We start from the raw sequence: 25521 nt of genomic DNA, 5'->3' as shown, positions 1-25521 counted from the left end.
TTTACACCCAAACCCATCGATTTTTTTGGTAAATTCAATTCAGTCATTCCATCTTTCTGAACTCAAAATTAGTCCAAAAATGGCGACTTCTTCTTCTACTTCAATGGCGTCGATTAGTGGTGTCAGTTTATGTGCTACAAAAAGAAACAATCTCTTTTTAACTCACCCTCGCCTTTTTTTGAAATACTTTACACAGCTTCAGTTAAGGAAAAATGGGGTTTTCGAGAGGTTTGCAAAGACTTCTTCAAGGCCTTCCATTGTTCGCTGCGAAGCTTCAACGGGAAGGGTAAGCTCGTTAAGCAAATAGTATTTATGAAAAATATAAACACCCCACAATCTATTTCATTGTTTTCGATTCATCGGCTCAGTATACTTCTTTTCTGGTAGTAATTTTATTAATTAGTTAGCCAAACCTGACCGAAAAGAATAAGAATTGTTTATTTTAACGATTTCTTTAGTTTTGGTTTAAGCCAGTATTTCTGCTAAACTGTTTTTATACTTTACATTGCATTTAAAACTTCTGTCTTTGTATTTCTATTGGTAATCTGTTTTCATCCTACTGGATGTTCGGATAGTTATGAAGTGTTCGACATAAGTTATTGTATGCATCCGATGCGATAAGGGTATGTTATTTTCACGTATTTTGAGAGTTATGGGAGAATCATATCCCGTATGGCTGTAACCATGTTTCTTATACACGTGTTGGACAAACCAGGCATCAAAACTGTGTCATAGTGTGAAGCAGCTTGCTTTTATATTCAAATTTATTCGTGATTTTCTTTTGTTGAGTTGGGATTGTGATGTTATGACAGATTACACAACAAGAGTTCACAGAAATGGCCTGGCAAGCCATTGTTGCTTCTCCAGATGTGGCTAAAGAGAACAAACATCAGATAGTGGAGACCGAACACTTGATGAAGGCTCTACTGGAGCAGAAGAATGGTCTTGCTCGGCGGATCTTTTTGAAAGCTGGAGTTGACAATAATCGCCTTCTCGAAGCGACTGATAAGTTCATCCAACGCCAGCCAAAGGTAATTCCTCTCACATTCTAATCTATTTTGATTCGATGTTTGTACGAAACGTTAACTGTTGATTTTATTCACTTGAACTTTACTGTAATTCTTGCCTCTATGTCTCACTGTTTTCATAGTTAATGCTTGATTTTGTTAACTAAGTTTCATCTCCAGATTTGGTGGTGATGTTTCCTGATCATATCTCCTCCCTGCTCTACTAGGTTTTGGGTGAATCCGCTGGTTCAATGCTAGGACGTGATTTGGAGGCTCTGATGCAGCGAGCACGAGAATACAAGAAGGAATATGGGGATTCATTTGTTTCTGTTGAGCATTTGGTTCTTGGATTTATACAAGATCGGCGTTTCGGGAAGCAGTTGTTCAAGGATTTCCAGATATCTAGCCAAGCCTTGAAATCCGCAATAGAATCCATTAGGGGACGTCAGTCAGTTACTGACCAAGGTAACCAGATTTTCCTTTACTTTATGCACTGTTAACCAAACCATATGCGGATTAGGAATTTGGAAGTCGAAGTATAGCAACTTCTATTGATTTGTAGAGGTCTACAGGGTGACCAAAAATCCTATATAATATACGATTTTAACCAATTTTTTCCGGATTTGCCAAAATGACCAACAAAATCGCAATGCGATCGCTAATTCGCAACATGATCTCCATTATCGCAAATTCGCGTTGCATTTCGCGTTGCGATAGTTGGAAATCGCGTTGCGATGGTATACAATGTCGTTGCGATTTTCCCAATTCGCAATGCGAATAAGTAAATCGCAACGCGAATTGGGAAAATTGCAATGCGATACTGACTATCGCAATGCGATACTTACTATCGCAATGCGATAATACAAAATCGCAATGAGATACTGACTTTCGCAACGCGATTCTGACTTTCGCAACGCGATTTACATAGCGCCATTCGTATTAACGCGTATTTTTTTTTCAAATTCCAAACACGAATTTTTTCTTAATAAATCGGAAACTGAACCGTCCACAGTAATCGCAACTCATAACCTCAAACCCAAAAACACAACACTCAGTCCCATCTCCATCTCTCACTCTCTACGGCGAAATCCGTCCCCATCTCCGAAGATTTCCTTCCCCATCGCCGCCCTCACAACCATTCACAGTCAAAAATCCCTCACAATCATTCAGAAATGGAAAATCAACCTCCGAGGGTTAGTTTTTTTTTAGTTTTTTTTATTTTTATTTTGAAATTTTTGCATTATTTTAGGTTTTTCATATTGAGATTGATGATAAGTTTACTGGTAATTTCAATAATAGATTAACCATTTCACTTAGATTTCTTATTAAATTCATTCGATTGCTGCCAATACTGCTAAACTGTTTATCCTGTGAAGTTAGTATTTGTCTTTGCTTTGTCTTTTGGTTGAAGTAATGCAGAAGAAGAATAGTTTCGAGAATGAAAATCGCAACGCGGAAATAACTATCGCAACGCGAAATAAAAATCGCAACGCGAAACCAAAATCGCATTGCGATTTTCATTTCGCGTTGCGATTTTCATTTCGCGTTGCGATTTTTATTTCACGGTTGCGATTTTCATTTCGCGTTGCGATTGTCTGGTCGCGATAGTCATTTCGCGTTGCGATTCTCTCGTTGCGATAGTCATTTCCGCGTTGCGATTCTCATTATCTCGTTGCGATTTTCATTTCAACCAAAAGACAAAAATAGTGTTGCAAATTTTAGTTTCAAGAATAAACTACTATTTATGTTTATTGTTTTGTTTTTGGTATATCTTGACAATGTAATTTTTGGTATATCTAACTTGGTATGTTTATTGTTTTTTTGTAGAAATTTTTTTCGGCTTCATTGACATTAAGGAATAAAGTTAGCCTAGCCACTACAATTGCTTCGAAGCTTTCACCTGCACAAAGAAAATTGTTTGAAGAAACCTGCTTCGGGCCATGGCTGAGAGTACAGCATCCGGGTGGAGATGCTAGTTTGACCCATTTGTGGCTTCAGACCATGACTAGCGATCTACCCGACAGTATACAACGTGGTGAGGAAGAGATATGATTTCATTTTCCACCGGCGTACACTTGTTTTGGGCGGAAGGAGTTCTGCTTAATCACTGGTCTACGATTCGGACACGATGATGTAGGCCGGTACACTCGTCATATCACCCGCCCATCATGGTTATCCAGGGTTTTTCCTGATGAGTCAATAGAGAAGCCGAACTTACACGTCGACGACATGAAGAAATTGTTTAATAAGAAAGATGGTTTTACTCGGATGAATGACGTCGATGTTGTCCGAGTATGCCTTCTACTACTTTTGTATGCCGGCTTTTTAGGCAGAGAGGCCAGACAACCTATTCCTCAAGAGCTAATATTATTGGTAGAGGACCTAAATGCATGGAATCTATTTCCGTGGGGTTCGTATATATGGAAAGCTACCTGGACTAAGTTGTCGTCTGCCTTTGATGGCCGCAAAAGTTTGCGGGGCGATGGGTCGAAATACACTTTGTCAGGCTTTGTTTGGGCCTTTAAGGTAAGAATTTCTATATAATGTTTTTAAAATTATAATTAATTATTTAACAATTACTAATGTTTGTTATTATATTGTTTGTAGATTTGGATATTCGAGGCTTTCCCCAGCATGCGGACATATGCATTAAAATCCTCAGATGATATTCCTAGGGCTATTTCCTGGAAGAGGAAACGTATGTTGGATTGGGAAGACTTAATACCATATGCGACAATAAATAATGTAAGTTAACACAAATACTATCATATATAAACAAGTTATTAATAGTAGACGTTTAACTTTGTTTTAGTTTTTATATTTTTAGGAGGCCAACACTCCATTAATGAGACTGACACCCACGGAGGCTGAGCTTGCCACTGATTGGTGGCAAGCTAGTCAGCGTTTTTTTGATGGCACGAATGATGAGCAGCCTCCACTTCCTCCACTTCGAGAGCCATCACCTCACCCAGAGCCATCACCTGATCGACCTGACTATACACCTCTACAACGAGAGCCATCACCTATCCCGTCACATCATCGAGTCTCTTCTCCACCATCACCTCATGATAGGCGACCGACAAAGATGCCACGACTTCTATCTCCCTGTTCTCCACCTCCACGGGATGAGTCAAGGGAGTTACGTGATGAGGTCAATGCCTTGCGTGAGGAGATCGGTACTCTACGCGATAACGATGGTGCATGGCGTGTGGAGGTGTCTACTTTACGTGGTGAGGTTGCCGCTCTACGTGAGATGGTAGTATCGTTGCAGAATGAGGTTCATACTCTACGCAACGAGGTAAGTTTAAGATTTTCCATATTTAACTTGATGATAAATTTACTCGTAATTTCACTTAAATTAACCATTTCACTTAGATTGCTTAGTAAATTTATTCGGTTGCTGCCAAAACTGCTAAACTTTTTACTTTAACACTGTGAAGTTAGTATTTGTATTTGTTTTGTCTTTTGGTTGAAAGTTTGAAATATATTTATCTTTGTTTTCACTGTTTAAATATCATGTTTGTTTATTTACTAATATTTGTATTTTTATTTAGCGGACCGATAAGGTGGATGCTTTACGTCGGGTTTTTCTTGCACGACAGAGTTCACGCATCAGACGGCGTGCACGTGCTATTAAGTCTCCGTATACCCCAATAGTGCGAAGACACCGCAAGAAGAAGCCCGACTCGCCTATCATCCCTCAAGAGTCCACTCCTATCGTTGAAGAGGCCCCTATCATTCCTCGAGAGTCCCCTCCCACCATTCAAGAGGCCACTGTCATCGTTGAAGAGGTCCCTCCCACCATTCAAGAGCCCGATTCACATGGCGTCATATGTAGGATTCTTGAGAAACCCTCTGACGTGCCGGACATGATGGATTCAAGTTGGCTCTCGTATGAGTTACCGGCCAGTACCATACCGGTATCTGAAGAGGAGAGGAAACAACTACCGGACACAATTCTGGATAACACCCTTTGGGCTAAGACCGCAGTTGATTTTTATCTACATGAGCGAAGCCAGGGGTGTTTCACTGACATATGCAAGCTCAATGATGATATCTATTTGTTGCTTGATCGGTCTTGGTGGGGCGTATTATTAGGGGTCGAAGACAATGGCTATTTCGATGGAGGGGTAAGTCTTATATTTTTCTTATATTTTCATTTGATTATTTTTTTTGTAAATTTATGTAAGTTACTAATATATGTCTTTTTTTGTAAAACAGCATATCGATGCGTGGGTGTCACGTCTTCTAATAATTAGGAAACTTAAGGAAAATAAAAGAAATACACGGTATACAATTATGCCGACGTCTTTTAACGCCGTTCACTTGAAGAATCAACGAGATGAATCATTTGTGTTGGGTAATGGACAAGCTAAACTTTATCCTGCATGGTGGGAGGTCGATAAGGTTAGTGTTTATTTTAGATTGAGTTTAAAGGTATTCATAAATAAGTGCGCAAATGAATGAATTATTACTTATGATTGCAGGTGTTTATCCCTATTTTGGAACGTAACCATTGGCTTCTCGTCGAGCTTCAGATCCCATACCTTAAGGCAATAGTATATGACAGCATGATAAATTACATATCATTGGCTGATTTAAGAGATATTATTAAGGGATGGAGCTCTTATTTGGCTAAATACTTGGATGTGATAAATTATTGGACTCGTTCTGGAAACAAGAAGCCAAAGAAGCTCAATATTACAGTTAGCAGAGACGAGACCGCACCACAACAAACGAAAGGACCCAGAGGGGATTGTGGTCCTCTCGTATGCTTGGCGTTGGACCGTTTGATCACAGGAAGTATAAAGTATCTACCTCCCACCGATATAGATAGAGCTGCAGTAGGCTTGTGGTTTCGACATTATATGGCTAGATCGATATATACGAGACGCTGCCTACCTGCATCTGCGTTATAAAAATGTCCATAAACAATTGGTATGTTTATAGGCTTGTGGTTTGAAAATGTTTGGTTAAGTACCTAGAATTCAATAATTTGCTGTTTGTAGGTTTTAGATGTGTAGAAAGTGTTGTTTGAGCAAATGTTTGGTTTATGCAGGTTAATCTCAGAAGTGAGCTGCGTGAAAATGATGTATGGCTGCAAAAGTTGATTCAATAGTAGAAGTGTTATTTTCTCTAATAATTATTGCTTATTTTTTGATTGTTTAATTGATTTGTAAAAGGTGATTTGTAAAAGTTGATTTGTTTAATTGATGTTAACATAATTCTTATTTGTTCTTGTTTAATTGATTGAAATGTAATGGTTGATTTTGTTGATTTCAATCTGTATTATGTTGAAGGCAAAAAGTACTATCGCAATGCGAAATGAAAATCGCAACGAGAGAATCGCAACGCGAAAATGAAAATCGCAACGCGAAATTAAATTCGCGTTGCGATTTTCATTTCGCATTGCGATTCCCTCGTTGCGATTTTCATTTCGCATTGCGAAATTAGCGTTGCAATTTTCATTTCGCATTGCGATAGTAATTTCCGCGTTGCGATGGACATTAAGATGATTGCCTATTAAGTGATAACAACTGGAACAGATCATAGCAATTTTCAAACTCAAGTTACTAATACATGCCTAACTGAAAATGTTAAAAGTTCACACATAAAATCTACATAATACAACATTTGCATTTGAAAATCACCTAAGTTAACAGTCCCAAAAGGTGAAGCCAGTTGTGATTGGGATTTTAAAGATGATTGCGATTTTGATTGCCTTTTTCTTGATACCATATGAGCTTTGGATTTTGATGATGATCCATATTTTGGTAGAGGAAAAGATGATTGTGATGGCACTGGTGATCCACATGTCAACCTTGTATGACCACTTTCCTTGCACCGACTACATGTCGATCTCTTCTTCTCTTCACCCTTAGACGGTATACGATCGTGACTTTTTGGTCGGCCAGGTAGCCTTCTGTCCATGGCTGGTGGCAAAACTGTTTGTAAGTCATCTGGTATGTCCCACTCAGAAGGATGTGAAATAGGGTAGACAATCTCGGCATAAGTCTATCGATATACTTCTGTAGTGTAGCAATCCATAGCGTATGTGCTTGAATCATCTTGGTTTAGATAAAGAGCAACTTTTATAACATGGCCACATGGATAACCAGATGTTTGCCATTTCATACAACTACACGTCCTTGCATTTAGATCGACAAGCCCATTTAAGTTATTATCCAGTACTTCAAACAAAGTGTTTGAACATGGTTCAACTCTCCATGACGTTGACTTCACAACACGTTTCGTTATCTTTTTTTCAGTCCATGGTGTAACACGATGTTCCAATGTTCCTGTAAATTTAAATAAATAATACTTAGTAAAATATATGATAAGTTACGAATTCAAAGAAATAATACCTGCATGGTTTCTTTTCTTGTAGTACCACTGTTGAATAGAGGCTCGAAAAAACTCCATTAACATAGTAATGGGTAATTTCCGGGAATGACGACTTAGAGCGTTAATTGATTCTGCACTATTAGACGTCATGAAACCATATCTTGCTCCAAGTTGATGTACTCTTGACCATCTTTCAAACCCGACATCTTCTAGTGTTTGAGCACACTGAGGCAAAACACGTCTTAAACAGTTTATATGCTTATTGAAATCCACTTCCCGATAAGCCTTTACAGCCTTCCAGTATGTCCATTTGTGCTTTTTTATACCAGCAGACCTTGATGTTAGATTTCTATACAAATGAACACCACAAAGTCCATGAAAAGCATCTGGGAAACACCTTCTAACAGCGTTGTCAATTGAGTTTGCCCTATCGGATATGATTGTCAGATTGCTAATAGGACCTATGCAATCCCTAGGATGCCCCATAAACCATGTCCATGAATCAGAGGTTTCAGATTTGCCAACCCCGTAAGCTATTGGCAATATCCCATTGTTAGCATCCATGGCTACTGCTAATAAGTTTACTCCAAGGTATCGACCTTACAAATGTGCTCCGTCAACTATAATAACTGGGCGCATGCAAGTAATAAACGAACGAATCTACAAAATAATGTACACAAGAAATATAATCATTTAAATGTGAAATGCATGTAACTAACAGAAATGAGTCAACAGAATTATATTGATTTACTAACCGCAGCACCAATGGCGATAAACAACAACTCAAAGCGTCCATCTCTATCTGTTTTGATATGAGTTACCGACCCAGGATTTTTCAGCTTTAAATTGTGACAATAAGCCGGCAGTTGGGCAAACGATGCTTCTGGCGACCCCCTCAACAATTCCAAGGCATAACATTTGGCTCTCCAAGCTTGAGAATATGATATACTAATCTTGAACCGAGCATTCATGTCAGTCATAATTTCATGTCCCCGATATACCCTACCATTCAAAAACATTAACTCAGCCAGAAAACCACCCAACACCTTTTTGTTTGCCTGTCTATGGTGAGGAAAAACTTGGGTTCTTGAACATGTATGTTTATCAATAAAAGTCCTAACTTGAAACATTGCGCAATCTTTTATCCTCTTTGCAATCATACGCCACGTACAGTTTTTGTCAATCGTACACCTTGTTTCGAAACGATCTTTGCTTGATTTGTTAACTTTTAGTTGATAGCCATCTTCCACACATTTCGTATACAAAGCTATCTTCAAGTCTTCCTTTGTATCAAAACAATCATCTTTCTTGATACGAATAACTTTTGTGTAACAATCAACTGCTTTCTTTGCCAACTCTTCTTCCGGTAACTGAAGTAATTCTGGCATATTCCAGTTATACTCCCGTGGCATTTTCTTTTCTTCGGGGACTTTTTCTTCTTCTTTTTCTTCTTCAGGATTATATGAATTACAGAATGGATGTTCAACATGTTCATTCACAGTCGTAACTTCCTCCTCATTATCATCAACAACATCTTCCTCGGCAACGGGTGTTTCATCATCAAAATTCGGGTATTGAACAATATCAAAATCATTACACGCAGGGTCTGTTTCTTCTTCTGAAACATCATCAAAATCCGTGTATTGACCAATATCAAAGTCCGGGTATTGACCAAGATCAAATTTCGAATACTGACTAGTACTAACAATTTTTTCTCTTGGCTCATCATCGTCTAATTGGTCAATACGAAAACCGAAATTTGGTGCTGAAAATTGATTTGGATTTGGATTAGAGAAAGGCTGTGGGTTTTGAGACCCACTTAGTTGATTACTACCCGCTACTGACCCAACAATACTACTTCTAGGTTCAACAATATACAATGTAACATCATCACTTGAAACATTAATGTAAGCAATGAATCGTTCAACATCTTCATTGTCGGTTAACAAATAAAATTTACCATTTCTCTGATAAGATAGCCTAAATCCACTTAGGGGCTCTAAATTCAATTTCTTTGAAACACGTAACATTAGGGTTTCATAAGTTAACTTCTTTAATGACAGTTTTAGTTGAAGATTCATGGGTAAAGGCATATATTGTAAAACACCATGAACATTCTCCCATGACCCTCCAAAACACAAATCTATCCAAACATGATCAACATTAGATGATTTCATGGTTGTAACTAAACAAACGTGATGCGAAACTAAGACATGTTGCCGGATGGGGAAGGATGTCGTTGGATATTGGAACGGATGTCGCCGGAGAGAGTGATAGATGGAGATGGAATGAGTTGCGATTTAGGGATTTAGGTTATGAGTTGTTGCTGCTGCGTATATATATACACAAAAAATTTGGCTTGCGAAACTAAAACCTGTTACGAACTTTGAAACTCGCATTGCGATTCTTTATTATCTCGTTGCGAAAGTCAGAATCGCGTTGCGAAAGGCAATCATTTGACCATCGCAATGCGAAATGCAAATCGCAACGATAGAATCGCAATGCAAAATGAAAAAGGCAACGAGGATTAACATGCATAAACTTTTAACAATTATTATTGAATTCTAGGTACTTAACCAAACATTTTTAAACCAAAAGGAGTATATATGTTAACCAATCATTTGACTATCGCAACGCGAAAATGGTTATCGCAACGAGAAAATCGCAATGCGAAATGAAAATCGCATTGCGATTTTCTCGTTGCGATTTTCATTTCGCATTGCGATTTTCATTTCGCATTGCGATTTTCTCGTTGCGATAACCATTTTCGCGTTGTGATAGTCTGTTTTGCCTTCAACATAAAGTAGATTGAAAATCAACAAATCAACTATTACATTTCAACACAAATTATGTACACATCAATTAAACAAATCAACATTTACAAATCATCTTTTACAAACCAATTAAACAATCAAAAAATAATAATAATTCTTATTTCTTCATCAATTATTGAATCAATGAATCAACAACTTTGTGACCCCGTACATCCATTTCACGCAGCTCACTTAAGGATTAACCTGCAGAAACCAAACATTTGCTCAAACAAGACTTCCTACACATCTAAAACCTACAAACATCAAATTATTGAATTCTAGGTACTTAACCAAACATTTTCAAACCAAAAGGAGTATATATGTTAACAAAACTTGCATTTGACTTACCAATTAACAATGGACACTTTCATAACGCGGATGCAGGTAGGCAGCGTCTCGAATATATTGCTCTAGCCATATAATGCCGAAACCACAAGCCTACTGCAGCTCTATCTCTATCGGTGGGAGGTAAAAACTCTGTGCTTCCCGTCGTCAAACGCGCCAAGCAAAGGCATACGAGAGGAACACAATCCCCTCTGGCTCCCGGCGATTGCTGTGGCGCGGTCTCGTCTCTGACAACTGTGACATTGAACTTCTTTGGCTTCTTGTGTCCAGAATGACTCCAATACTTAATCCCATCTAAGAATTTAGCCAAATGAGAGCTCCATCCCTTGAAAATATCTCTCAAATCAGACAGTGATATGTAATTGATCATGCTGTCATACACTATTATCTTCAGGGATATGAGCTGAAGTTGGACGAGAAGCCAGTGAAGACGTTCTAAAACAGGGATAAACACCTGCGATCATAAGTAATAATTCATTTATTTGCGCACTTATTTATGAACACCTTTAAAAAATTTAAAAAATAAACACTAACCTTATCGACCTCCCACCATGCAGGATAAAGTTTAGCTTGTCCATTGCCCAACAAAAATGATTCATCTCGTTGATTCTTCAAGTGAACTGCGTGAAAAGCCGTCGGCATTATTGTATATAGCGAATTTTTTTTATTTTTCCTAACCTTCCTTATTATTAGTAGACGTGACACCCACGCATCGATATGCTGTTTTACAAAAAAATACATATATTAGTGAATTACATTAATTTTTAAACAAATTAATCAAAATCATATATAAGACAAATATAAGACTTACCTCCCCATCCAAATAGCCACTGTCTTCAACCCCTAATAGCACACCCCACCAAGACCGATCAAGCAACAAAAACATTTCATCGTTGAGTTTGTTGATGTCAGTGTAACACCCTTGGCTCCGCTCATGTAGATAAAAATCAACTGCGGTCTTAGCCCAAAGGGTATTATCCACAATTGTTTCCGGTAGTTGTCTCCTCTCCACTTCAGATACCGGAAGGGTACTAGCCGGTAACTCATACGAGAGCCAATTCTCATCCATCATGTCCGGAACCGGTGGGGGTTTCTCAATACTTCGATATATTACCCCATGTGAATCGGGCTCTGGAATGGTGGGAGGGACCTCTTCAACGATGACAGTGGCCTCTTGAACGGTGGGGGGGGGGAATCTTGAGGGAGAATAGGGGCCTCTTGAACGATTGGAGGGGACTCTTGAGGGATGACCGGTGAGTCGGGCTTCTTCTTGTGGAGTCTTCGCACCATTGGGGTGAACGGAGACGTAATAGCACGTCCACGCCGTCTGATGCGTGAACTCCATCGTGCAAGGAAAACCGACGTAAAGCATCCACCTTATCGGACCGCTAAAAAAAATTAATACATAAATCAGTAAATAAACAGACATGATATTAAACAAAGACAAATATGTTTCAAACTAGCATTGTATTCACCCAAATCATTATTCTATCATAGTTCACAAAATGCTCAGATAACATTCCAGAAGTAAGCACTTATATAAACAGTTAAAAGGACAACATATATAAACATTCCAGAAGAAGAATAGTTTACTTTCGCAACACGAAACTTAAAATCGCAACGCGAAATGACTATCGCAACGCGGAAATGGCTATCGCAATGCGAAATGAAAATCGCAACGAAAAAATCGCAACACGAAATGAAATCGCAACGACAAAATCGCAACGCGAAACACAAATCGCATTGTGATTTTCATTTCGCGTTGCGATTTTGTCGTTACGATTTCATTTCGCATTGCGATTTTGTCGTTGCGATTTTTATTTCGCATTGCGATAGCCATTTCCGCGTTGCGATAGTCATTTTCGTGTTGCGAAAGTAAACTATTCTTCTTCTGCAAATTGAAACTTGAATGGATTGCATTACTTCAACCAAAAGACAAAACCAAAAACAAATACTAACAAAAATAGTTTAGCAGTATTGGCAGCAACCGAATGAATTACGAGTATGAAAAATCTTAAACTTACCTCGTTGCGTAGAGTATGAGCCTCATTCTGCAACGATGCTACCATCTCACGTAGAGCGGCTACCTCACCGCGTAATGTAGACACCTCAACACGCCATGCACCATCGTCTTTGCGTAAAGTACCGACCTCCTCACGCAAGGCATTGACCTCATCACGTAACTCCCCTAACTCATCCCGTTGAGGTGGAGGTAGAGAACAGGGAGATAAACGTCGTGGCATCTTTGCCAGTCGCCTATCTTGCGGTGATGGTGGAGAAGAGGCTCGATGATGTGACAGAATAGGTGATGGCTGTCGTTGTGGAGGTGTATAGCCGGGTCGATCAAATGATGGCTCTGGGTGAGGTGATAGCTCTGGGCGAGGTGATGGCTCCCGAAGTGGAGGCTGCTCATCAACCGTTCCATCAAAAAAACGCTTACTAGCTTGCCACCAATCAGTGGCAAGCTCAGCTTCCGTGGGTGTCAGCCTCTGTAGAGGAGTGTTGGCCTCCTAACAATATAAAAGCTCAAACAAAGTTAAACGTGTACTAGTAATAACTTGTTTATAAACATATGGTAGTATTTATGTTAACTTACATTATTTATTGTCGTATACCGTAGTAAATCTTCCCATTGCAAGGTCCGTTTCCTCTTCCAGGAAATAGCCCTGGGAATATAATTTGAAGTTTTTATTGCATATGTCTTTATGGCGGGAAAGGCCTCAAATATCCAAATCTACAAACAATATAATAACAAACATTAGTAATTGTTAAATAATTACTTATAATTTTGGAAACATCATATAAAAATTCTTACCTTAAAGGCCCAAATAAAGCCTGTCAAAGTGTATTTGGAACCATCGCCATGCAAACTTTTTCGATCATCCAAGGCAGACGATAACTTATTCCATGTAGCTTTCCATAAATACGAGCCCCACAGAAACAGGTTCCACGCATTTAGGTCTTCTACCAATTTGATTAGATCATTTGGAATAGGTTGTCTGGCCTCTCTGCCTAAAAAGTCGATATGCAAAAGAATTAGAAGGCATACTCGGACAACGTCGACGTCATCCATCCGAGTAAAACCATCTTTATTATTCAAAAATCTTGTAAGGTCTTCTACGTGTAGACTCAGTCTCTCCAGCTCAGGAAAAACCTGGGATAGCCATGATGGGCGGGTAATGTGTCTAGTGTACCGACCTACATCATCGTGTCCGAAGCGTAGACCGGTGATTAAGCAAAACTCCTCCCGCCCAAAACACGTATACACCGGTGGAAAATCAAACCATATCTCTTCATCACGACGTTGTATAGTCTCTGGTAGATCGCTAGTCATGGTTTGAAGAAACAGGTGTGTCAACATCGCATCTCCACCGGGATGTTGTACTTTCAGCCATGGCCCGAAGCATGTATCCTCAAACATTTTTCTTTGTGCAGGTGAAAGCTTCGACGCAATTGTTTTGGCCAGGCTGACTTTATTTCTCAAGGTCAATTGAGCCGAATAAAAGTTCTACAAAAACAATAAACATACTAAATTAGATATACCAAAAACTACAATGTGAAGATATACCAAAAACAATAATAAACATAAATAGTAGTAGTTTATTCTTCAAACTTAAATATGCAACACTGTGAATTTCGTATTTGTCTTTGTTTTTTGGTTGAAGTAATGCAATTCATTAAAGATTCAATTTGCAGAAGAAGAATAGTTTCTGAAAATGAAAATCGCAACACGAAAATGACCATCGCAACGAGAGAATCGCAACGCGAAACTAAAATCGCGTTGCGATTTGCATTTCGCGTTGCGATTCTTGGTTGATTTAATAAGCAATCTAAGTGAAATGGTTAATCTATTATTGAAATTACCAGTAAACTTATCATCAATTTCAATATGAAAAACCTAATAATAATGCAAAAATTTCAAAAAGAAAATAATTAAAAAAACTAACCCTCGTTGGTTGATTTGGTTGATTTTCCATTTCTGATTGTGAGGGTGGCTCTGAGAGATGGAGATAGACGGATTTCGCCGGAGATGGGGACGGATTTCGTCGGAGATGGGTGAGAGAGTGAGAGATGGAGATGGGACTGAGTTGTGATTTTAGGTTTTAGGTTATGAGTTGCGATTACGGGATATACTGTGGACAGTTCAGTGTTCCAATATATTAATATTCATGTTTGGAATTTAAAAATAAAATACTTGGCCAGGATACTAATGGCGCTTTGAAAATCGCATTGCGATTATGTATTATCGCGTTGCGAAAGTCAGTATCGCGTTGCGAAAATAAGTATCTCGTTGCGATTTTTTATTATCGCATTGCGATAGTCAGCATCGCATTGCGATTTTCTCAATTCGCGTTGCGATTTACTTATTCGCATTGCGATTTACTTATTCGCATTGCGAATTGGGAAAATCGCAACGATACTGTAGACCATCGCAACGCGATTTTCAACTATCGCATTGCGAAAATGCAACGCGAATTTGCGATAATGGAGATCGCGTTGCGAATTAGCGATCGCATTGCGATTTTGTTGGTCATTTTGGCAAATCCGGAAAAAGTTGGTTAAAATCGTATATTATATGAGATTTTTGGTCACTGAGGTTATTTTCTCTTTTGTTTATCCTTATGTATTGGGCACCCAAGAAGGATCACGTAAGGAGGATAGAGGCCGCAGAAATGAGAATGCTTCGATGGACATGTGGTAGGACTCTGTGGGATATGACGACAAACTCTGCTATTAGGATGTCCTTAGGGGTGGTGTCTGTTTCCGAAAAATTGAGGGAGGGAAGACTACGGTGGTTTGTGCACGTCCTTAGGCGACTACCGTCGGATGCGGTCAGGAGGGTAGAGTCGATTACAGTCGACGGTGCCAGAAGGAAAGGACGACCAAGGCGGAAGTGGGATGACTGCTTGAGATCTGATTTGATGGATTTAGGCCTTACCGAAGACATGACCTATGATAGGAAATTATGGAGGCTTAAGACTAGGGTAGTCGAGTAGTGTGGGTCCAATCTATAGGGTGTATCATCTTTGTCTTCTTTTAAAGGCATTTGTAGTAATTTCCATGACTTTTACTTTTTATACTTTTCTGTTATTGGTATTTATGAAAGATTAGAACTGGGCTTGATATCGTTGTCTTCTGTGTATCATTCTCGTCATGTTTCCTCTGTATAAATTTAGCCGGGTCTTATGTTTCTGTCTATATGCAGAGATTCTTTCGCAGGGATTATTTTGCAGGGATTACTCCCCATTACAGAAGCACATATGGTATTAATGACTGCATATGAATACTGTTTAGCTATGTATTTATGTAATTATTTATACATGCATTGTATTTTATCTATATTTTTAATTTTCTGACTGCCGGAGGTCTTTCACAGAAGCTATTCTCAACCTGGCGTTGGGGGCAGCCTACTACCCTACCTCCCCCTTACCCCATACATATGGGAATTGGGTTTTGTTGTTGTTGTTGTTGTTGTATTGGCGTCTTTTTGTTGATTAGGGATTAATTCAATTCTCGATGTCATAACATTGCTTCTTGAGTCTTTACTCCATTTGGATGCTTGGTATTCCTCGGGGTTTAGTGGCATATTTTCGGTTCACTGCACTGTTTTCCTGACACTGTGACTTTGAATCTAGATCCCGAAGGGAAGTATGAAGCACCGGAGAAGTATGGGAAAGATTTGACAGCAATGGCAAGAGAAGGAAAGCTTGACCCAGTGATTGGAAGAGATGAAGAAATACGCAGGTGCATCCAGATCCTTTCTAGGAGAACAAAGAACAATCCTGTGGTAATTGGTGGACCGGGTGTTGGAAAAACTGCAATTTCTGAAGGGTAAGTTCTTAGGTTTCAGTTTCATCCATGGTTGTAAATAGACCTTCAATGAAACAAGATCGTGGATTTTAAGTAATGCTTTTCTTATTTTAAATACCATTTACATCAAGAAGGTCCAACTATTCTGACGCAGGTAGGTTAATATGCGTCCAACTCTTCTTGAGTGTGAGGGTCGGACTTAAGACATGTGTCCAACATGAATATGTTCAATTTTTTCTCTCGATATTTTTATGTATTTGGGGAGTCTTTGGAGATCACGTCCTCATACCTATCTCTGGATAAGCGTCGGACATGGGTGTCAAATGTGGGTACTTAAAAAGAAATGAAGATTTGGAGCAACATATCATATATGTGCATCCAGTCTTTGCTTGCCATGATGAAGTCAATTTGTTGAAACTAGCATTTTCAAATTAGTATTAACTTAATTTCTGCATTATCTACATGATCTTGCTATGTCTTTTTACAGGCTTGCCCAGAGAATCGTGCAGGGTGATGTCCCTCAGGCTTTGATGAACCGTAAGGTGAAGTTAACTAGCAGTTTTCCTTATTCTTTTTTCATGAAAAAAAAAATGAATATGAATATTTATTTATTTTTGAAGGGTGGGTTGTTAGAATCACAATGTTGCGGATGCTGATAATCCAGTTTCTCTCTACAGCTTATCTCACTTGACATGGGTTCGCTTATAGATGGGGCTAAATATCGAGGAGAGTTTGAGGATAGACTGAAGGCTGTACTTCGGGAAGTAACACAATCCGAGGGCCAAATTATCCTCTTCATAGATGAGATTCACACTGTTGTAGGGGCCGATAAGGTTTTCTACGAGTTTCTAGTTTTATAGGTTTATTTTTCAATATTGATAAAGTTGGCTGAACTGTGAAAGCCTTTTTTTCATTTTCTGTTTGGGTTTATGGGTTATATCAGTTTGTGAGATGTTGTGCCCTTCCATCAGATTTGAGATAATTGTTCTTCATGGAAATTATGCGTTTCTCCCCAGATAAAATTCTAAGGCTGATAGGCTAATAATACTTGTTTTGTGTTTTGTGGAATTTGTCTTCTATTTCAGGTGCCACGAATGGTGCAATGGACGCAGGCAATCTTCTGAAACCTATGCTTGGTCGAGGAGAACTGCGATGCATTGGGGCAACGACACTGGATGAATATCGTAAATACATCGAGAAAGATCCTGCCCTGGAGTGTCTTTTCCAGCAGGTTTATGTTGATCAGCCAACGGTAGAAGATACAATTTCTATGCTCCGGGGGCTTCGTGAGAGATATGAGCTGCATCACGGAGTCCGTATTTCCGACAGTGCACTTGTGGAAGCTGCAATCTTGTCTGACCGTTATATCAGATTGCAGTGGCCGATTTTTACCTGACAAAGGTAGCATATGCACAAACATAACAAACAGATTTTGTCAAGTTAGTGACGTTCATATTTGCGTACTAATATATGGTTCCAAATTGCAGCTATTGATCTAGTTGATGAAGCAGCTGCTAAATTGAAAATGGAAATCACTTCGAAACCAACTGCCCTTGATGAGATCAATCGTTCAGTACTGAAGCTGGAGATGGAGAGGCTGTCTCTTACAAATGATACTGACAAAGCATCAAGAGATAGACTGAGCCGCCTTGAGGCTGAGTTGTCACTCTTAAAGGAGAAACAGTCCGAACTGACTGAACAGTGGGAGCATGAGAAGACCGTGATGACAAACATTCAGTCGATCAAGGAAGAGGTATGCAAGCTTTCTGTAAGAATCTCTTTAAAAGCTTTATCTTGCTGCCGTCATACATTTTTTCTATTTTTCATCTGTGAGGTTGAGGTCATCTTCTAGTGTTTCCGGTTTTTATTATGGTTGAAGTCAACTAACTGTTTTACTTATACAGATTGATAGGGTAAATGTAGAGATCCGACAGGCCGAGCGTGAGTATGATCTCAATCGTGCTGCTGAGCTGAAGTACGGGAGTTTGAACTCTTTGCAGCGTCAACTTGCTGATGCCGAAAAAGAATTAGATGAGTATATGAAATCCGGAAAATCAATCCTGAGAGAAAAAGTTACTGGAAATGATATCGCCGAAGTAGTTAGTAAATGGACTAACTGTTGTGGAAGACGGCTATCGGATAGAGCAAAATCGCAATTAATAATTTGAGAAAATAAAAATGAAGATAAAGAAGACACAAAATTTACGTGAAAAACCCCTAAATAATATAGGGTAAAAATCACGGGCAACAGTAGAAGAATTTCACTATGAGAAAATAGGAATTACAACCTCTCTCGATCTACCAAGGAGAAAATAATGATAATTCTCTCGTGATAAAAAAGAGAAAACAACTCTCAAGAAACTCTCTAAATTCTCTCTAGTATTGTAAGAAAGCTAGAATGCTTTGGGATGATTTTGAAGTTAAATGAGCTAGGATATTTATAGTTGAAGCTTAAGGACTAATTTGTAAATACCTTAAATTATAATGACTAAAATGATATTTTACCATTGTTGAAAAAATAAACAATTTCCAGCTTCTTTTCGGTGCATTAATTTTGCACCTTTCAATGCATTAATTTTGCACATTTCGGTGCTGATTTTTAGCAATATCTCACTTGAAAATTTGATTGGAATAATCATATCTTCATACCATTCTTTTTACCTTATACATTCATGTTGCTTACATTTCTGTCAGGCCACAAGAGGATCGATACCAGGTAAATTTATCAACATTGATTGCCTTTGTCATGAAATTTGCTATGTTGTCTTTGGTATCGATCTTCTGTATATCTACAATCCCTTCTTCCACCTTTTCACGAATGAAATGGTACTGAACTCGTATGTCTTTTGTCCTTAAATGAAATGTTGGATTTCTTGCTAGATGCAAGACACTTTGACTGTCACAAAACAGAGAGACGTACTCTTGATTGTGCCCAAGCTTCTCCAATAGCATCTTCAACCAAATTGTTTTTTTACTGACTTATGTAGCTACTGCATATTCTGCCTCTGTTATGGATGTAGCCACAACTGACTGTAATTTTAAAACCCAGCTTACATCTCCACCAGCAATTTTGAACACATATCATGTAGTAGATTTGCTTTTATCCAAATCCCCTGCATAGTCAGAATCTACATACCCAATAATTAGTAAGTTTGATCATCCGTAACATAATGCAACATTTGAGGTCCCTTTGATGTATCTCAGGATCCTCTTTATTGTATTTCAATGCTCTTTGCCTGGATTCGTCATGTACCGACTAACCACTCTCACTGCTTGTGCAATGTCTGGTCTTGTGCATATCATAGCGAACATTAAACTTCCCACTGCTGATGTATACGGTACTCGATACATCTCTATCCTCTCTTCTTCACTGCTAGGACTCATACTGGAGGATAATTTGAAGTTAATAGGAAGAGGGGTAGAAATTTTCTTACTATCTTGCATGTTGAATCTTGACAAAATCTTCTTCAAGTAATTCTTTTGTGAAAGCCAAATATTCCTATTACTTATGTCTCGGTGAATTTGCATCCATAGAATCTTGTTTGTTGATCCCAAGTCCTTCATTTCAAATTCCCTAGTCAATTGTGCCTTCAATTCTTCGATATGATCTTTATTGGGTCCTGCAACCAACATGTCATCCACATACAATATCAAGATAACAAAATAATTATCAACAGACCTCTTGAAATAAGCACAAGGGTCTGCATTAAGTCTGTTGTATCAAAGACACATAATGAAGGAATCTAATCTCTTATATCAACACCTCAGCGTCTACTTTAGACCGTACAGAGATTTGTTCAACCTGCAAACCAAGTTCTTCTTTTCTTTTTCTTCAAAACCTTCAGGCTGGAGCATGTAAATCTCTTCTTCAAGATTTCCATGAAGAAAAGTTGTTTTAACATCTAGTTGCTCTAGATGTAAGTTCAATGTAGCACACATTGCCAAAACTACTCGAACTGTTGTCAGTCGAACCACAGGAGAAAATATTTCATTGAAATCAATACATTCCTTTCTAGCATATCCTTTGACCACCAGTCTTGCACGATACCTCTCAACTTGATTGTCACCATTTCACTTGATTTTGAAGACTCGTTTGTTACCAATTGCCTTTCTTCTTTGTGGTAGTGGCACAAGGTCCTATGTATTATTTTTATGAAGGGTCGATTTCTTCTTGCATCGCCATCATCCACAGTGAAACATCTGAGCTGTTTATTGTCTCCTGGTATGTTGATGGCTCACCGTCCTCTGTTAAAAGACAGTATACAATATTACCTTCTATAACATAATCTGAGTGCCAATTGAGACATCTTCTCACACGATCTGATTGACGAGTTGTTGAAGCTTCAGAACTCTGTGGTTCTTGTTCATCATGTGCTGGTTCTGCTTCAAAAGAATCTCTTTGTTCAAACTCTTTTTCCACATGTATCTGGGTAGTCTCTGACTTTTCAGCGCTATCAGCGTCTTCTTTTCTTTTTAGTTTATCTTCTACAAAGATAACATCTCTGCTGGTGATCACTTTACGGGCAGTGGGATCCCACAAGCGATACCCCTTTACACCATCAGCATACCCCAAGAATTTGCATTTTCTGGATTTTGGATCCAGCTTTGAGATTTCTTGGGAGTTGTACATCACGTATATAATACTTTCAAATACATGGAGGTTTGAATAATCAGCTGGTTTACCAGTCCATATCTCCATTGGTGTCTTCAGCTCTATTGTAGTTGATAGAGCTCGATTCACCAAATAACAGACGGTATTGACTGCTTCTGCCCAGAATGATTTTTCTAGGTCTGCATCCCTCAACATTGCTCTTGTTCTTTCTAACAAGGTTCTGTTCATCCGCTCTGCCACTCCATTTTGTTGAGGAGTGTTCGTCACTGTGAACTGTCTTTTGATGCATTCTTTTCTGTAAAAGTCATCAAATTCTTCACTTGTGTATTCTCCTCCATTATCTGTTCTGAAACACTTGATCTTATTTCCATAATCAAGTTCCACCCGTGCTTTGAAGCTTTTGAAAGTGAAAAACACATCTGACTTCTTCTTAATAGGGTACACCCAACATTTCCTGGAGTAGTCATCAATAAATGAGACAAAATACTTTGCTACGCCTAAGGATGTAACTGGTGCTTGCCATACGTCAGAGTGAACCAATTCTAGAACACTTTTGCCTCTAGAATTTGATGTGTTGAATTTCAACCGGTGCTGCTTACTTGTTATGCAATGCTCACACAAAGTAAGTGATACATTTGTTAAGTCTGTAAGTAGCTTTTGCTCCACAATGACTTTCATTCCTTGTTCTGACATGTGTCCAAGTTTCTGATGCCATAACATTGCAGAATCTGAACTACATGAGGTAATAGAGGCTTCTGCTTCTAGCAAAGTCTTTCCCTTCAGCATGTACAAGTTTACAGCTATCTTTTCGTCTTTCAACACCACAAGCGCTCTACGGAACACCTTCATGATTCATTTTCTTGTTTCAATCTTGCTTGCATTATTATCTAACAATCCGTAGGATAATAAATTTTTCTTCAAGCCTTTCACGTGCCGCACATCTCGAACAACTTTGATTGTTCCATCATACATCTTCAATTTGATGATTCCCACGCCAACGATCTCTAAGGCATGATCATTGCAACTATACACATATCCTCCTGAGACAGGTTCATAATGATGGAACCATTCTCTTCTTGAGTTCATGTGATATGTTGCTCTCGAATCAATGAGTCATATATCTGCATTTCTTTTTCTACCTTCCACGGTGGTTGGCGCTTCACAGCATAGAGCATTTCCATCATCTGAAGTGTTTGCGGTATTGCCTTGTGGATTGAAGTTTTTATTTAGACTCCAACAATTCTTCTTCAAGTGACCCTTCTTTCTACAGCTGTAACACTTTAAATTCTTCTTGCTTCTCGACTTCGATCTATCATATTTGTGACTGCTGCTTTGGTCACGTTCTGTTGATCTCCCTCTCATCGTTGTCAACACTTCTGCTTGTTGCATATTTACTTGTATGTCTTCCTTGTTCTTGCGCCGATTTTCTTCTTGTAGACTAGTAGCTGCAACGTCATCGAAGACTAGACTGGTGACATTACTGTTTGTCAAGTTGATGATGAGTTGATCATATGAATCCGGTAGACTTTGAAGTAGAAGTTCAGCACGTTCTTGTTCTCCTATTTTACAGCTTAAGGATGTAAGCTGAGAAAATAAAGTGTTTAGTGTATTTAAGTGTTCCGTCACTGAAGTAGATTCTGGCATACGGAGAGTGTACAATTTTCTCTTAAGAAAAATTTTATTGTGCAGCGATGTGGCCTCGTACAATTTGGTGAGATGATCCCATATCTCCTTAGCTGTCTTCTTATCCTCAATGCTTGACAATACTTTATCTGCTAATGCTAGATGAAAGTTTGCCATATCATTCTCATCAATTTCGATCCATTTGTTGTCATCTGTGAAATCCACCAGCCTTTCACTGATAGCTGCTAGACAACTGTCTTTCATCAGGATGACCTTCATCTTCAATTTCCACAATGAGAAATTTCTCCCATTGAATTTTTCAATATCAAATTTCGTTGCCATAGCTTCTTTTACGGATAACTCCCACTATTTCACTATCGTGAATAGTTCTATGGAACCTTCAAAGAATGGGTAATACCTTCTTACTTTCTTATGTTGGAGGATCCACTTTTTAGTAGCAACCACAAAGACAATAAGCATATATTACACACTCTAATCTGGCTCGGATACCAATTGTTGCGGAAGAAGGCTATCGGATAGAGCAAAATCGTAACTGATAATTTGAGAAAATAAATATGAAGATAAATAAGACACAAAATTTACGTGGAAAACCCTTAAATAATATAGGGTAAAAACCACGGGCAACGGTAGAAGAATTTCACTATAAGAAAATAAGAATTACAACCTCTCTCGATCTTCCAAGGAGGAAACAATGATAATTCTCTCTTGATAAAAAGAAGAAAACAACTCTCAAGAAAACTCTTTAAATTCTCTAGTATTGGGAGAAAGCTAGAATAATTTGGGATGGTTTTGAAGCTAAATGAGCTAGGGTATTTATAGTTGAAGCTTAAGGACTAATTTATAAATATCCTAAATTATAATGACTAAAATGAGATTTTACCATTATTGAAAAAATCAACAATTTCTAGCTTCTTTTCGGTGCATTAATTTTGCACCTTTCGGTGATGACTTTTAGCACTGGCATACCTGTTTCCAAACTTCAACAATCCGAGAGGGAGAAACTATTATATTTGGAGGAAGTGTTACATAAACGTGTAGTGGGTCAAGATCCTGCTGTTAGATCCGTAGCTGAGGCCATTCAACGATCTCGAGCTGGTCTCTCAGATCCCCGTCGTCCAATTGCAAGTTTCATGTTTATGGGTCCCACTGGTGTAGGGAAAACTGAACTTGCTAAGGCCCTTGCATCCTACTTGTTTAATACGGAAGAAGCACTTGTTCGCATCGATATGAGTGAGTATATGGAAAAACATGCAGTTTCGAGACTTATCGGTGCTCCACCAGGTTATGTGGGGTATGAAGAAGGGGGCAGCTAACGGAGGCCGTTCTTCGGAGGCCATATGCTGTGATTCTTTTTGATGAGATCGAGAAAGCTCACGGTGATGTATTTAATGCTTTCCTTCAAATTTTGGAAGATGGAAGAGTCACCGATTCACAGGGTCGTACTGTGAGCTTTACCAACACTGTCATCATTATGACTTCGAATGTTGGTTCACAATACATTCTGAACTCCGACGAAGACACACCGAAAGACCTAACTTATGAAACTATTAAGCAAAGGGTGATGGAGGCTGCAAGAGCAGTATTTTGACCCGAGTTCATGAATCGTGTTGCTGAGTATATAGTGTTCTAGCCTTTGGACAGAGAACAAATAAACAGTATAGGGAGATTACAGGTAAGTTCCTTGGTTCCTTACACACCGTTAAGCCGATCATGTCATTTATCTGTGCTTATCCGCCTTTTGTCTCTGTTTACAGTTGGAACGTGTACAAGCTAGAATTGCAGATAGGAAAATAAAACTTCAGGTGACAGACAGTGCTGTTCAGCTTCTTGGAAATCTGGTTTACGATCCGAACTACGGTGCTAGACCAGTCAAGAGAGTGATTCAGCAGAACATCGAGAACGAACTCGCCAAGGGCATATTGCGAGGAGAGTTCAAAGATGAGGATACCATCTTAGTAGACACTGAGCTAACCGCGTTTGCAAACGGCCAACTCCCCCAGCAAAAGTTGATCTTCAAGAAGCTCGACAATGATTCAAATACACAATCAACCGGCACCGAAGAAGCTTTATCGTCAACTGTCTGAAAGTTGAACAGACTCGACATCAATTTGGAACCGAAAGTTAAGAAGCTTTATCAATTACCTGTCCAAAAGTTGGTATTCATGTTTTTGCGTGAAGTCCAAGTATTAAACAATTTTGCATGCATTGTATATGATTCCAGATTTAAGTCAGGAATAAACAGTTATTCATCTTTTCTAGGGGCGGCTTATATAAAATGTTTTAATTATGTTTTAAGCCCCTCTTGAAAATAAGTAATGCAATTAAGTTTTTTTAGCACAAGTTTTTTTTTTAAATGTTTTAAACCACTACTTAAACAGCCATAAAACCACCGACAATAAACAGTATCTCTGCTTTGGTTGCATGAATGATACTGCAATCCAAATCCATCTGATATTATGACAAAAGAAGCTGGATTCCTTAGCAATTCTCCCATAACTAAACACTATATGATACCAATAAATGAACCAAATAATAAAAACCCTCAATTATAATAGCGTAGATAAACCAACTGTGACTTAAATTACAAGCGTCTATTTAACCAGTAGATCCTTATTAGTTCTTCCAAGAAAGTATGCTAGTTGGCACAAACACAGAAAAAAAATTACAACTTTGAGGCTTAAATAAACAAACGGAAAAGGCCCAAATCGAGCTAGAAGCTTGAAACCATAAACAAAAACCAGTTGAAATGAAACACAGGTTACCTGTAAAGTTCTATGGGATTCTAAAGATCACAATTGAGTGCAGTTTTCTCAACGTTAAAAGATAGGGTAAATTTCAAGTTTAGCACATAAACTATTACTTTTGTTCTATTTTCGTATTTAAACTTTATTTTTGTTTTTCAAAAACATACCAAACACTTAGTTTTGATTTTATTTTGGTTACA

General features: G+C 38.5%; 1 pseudogene; it reads left to right on the top strand.

Moving 5' to 3' along the window:
• LOC120140390 lies at positions 1-24665 on the top strand (annotated as a pseudogene).
• Positions 24666-25521: the final 856 nt, after the last annotated feature.

This window comes from Hibiscus syriacus, unplaced genomic scaffold, assembly GCF_006381635.1.
Source record: "Hibiscus syriacus cultivar Baekdansim isolate YM2019G1 unplaced genomic scaffold, ASM638163v2 tig00110783_pilon, whole genome shotgun sequence".
Classification (NCBI taxonomy): domain Eukaryota; kingdom Viridiplantae; phylum Streptophyta; class Magnoliopsida; order Malvales; family Malvaceae; genus Hibiscus; species Hibiscus syriacus.
The sequence above is the reverse complement of the archived record's forward strand: the minus strand, read 5'-3'. Positions and strand labels throughout refer to the sequence as shown.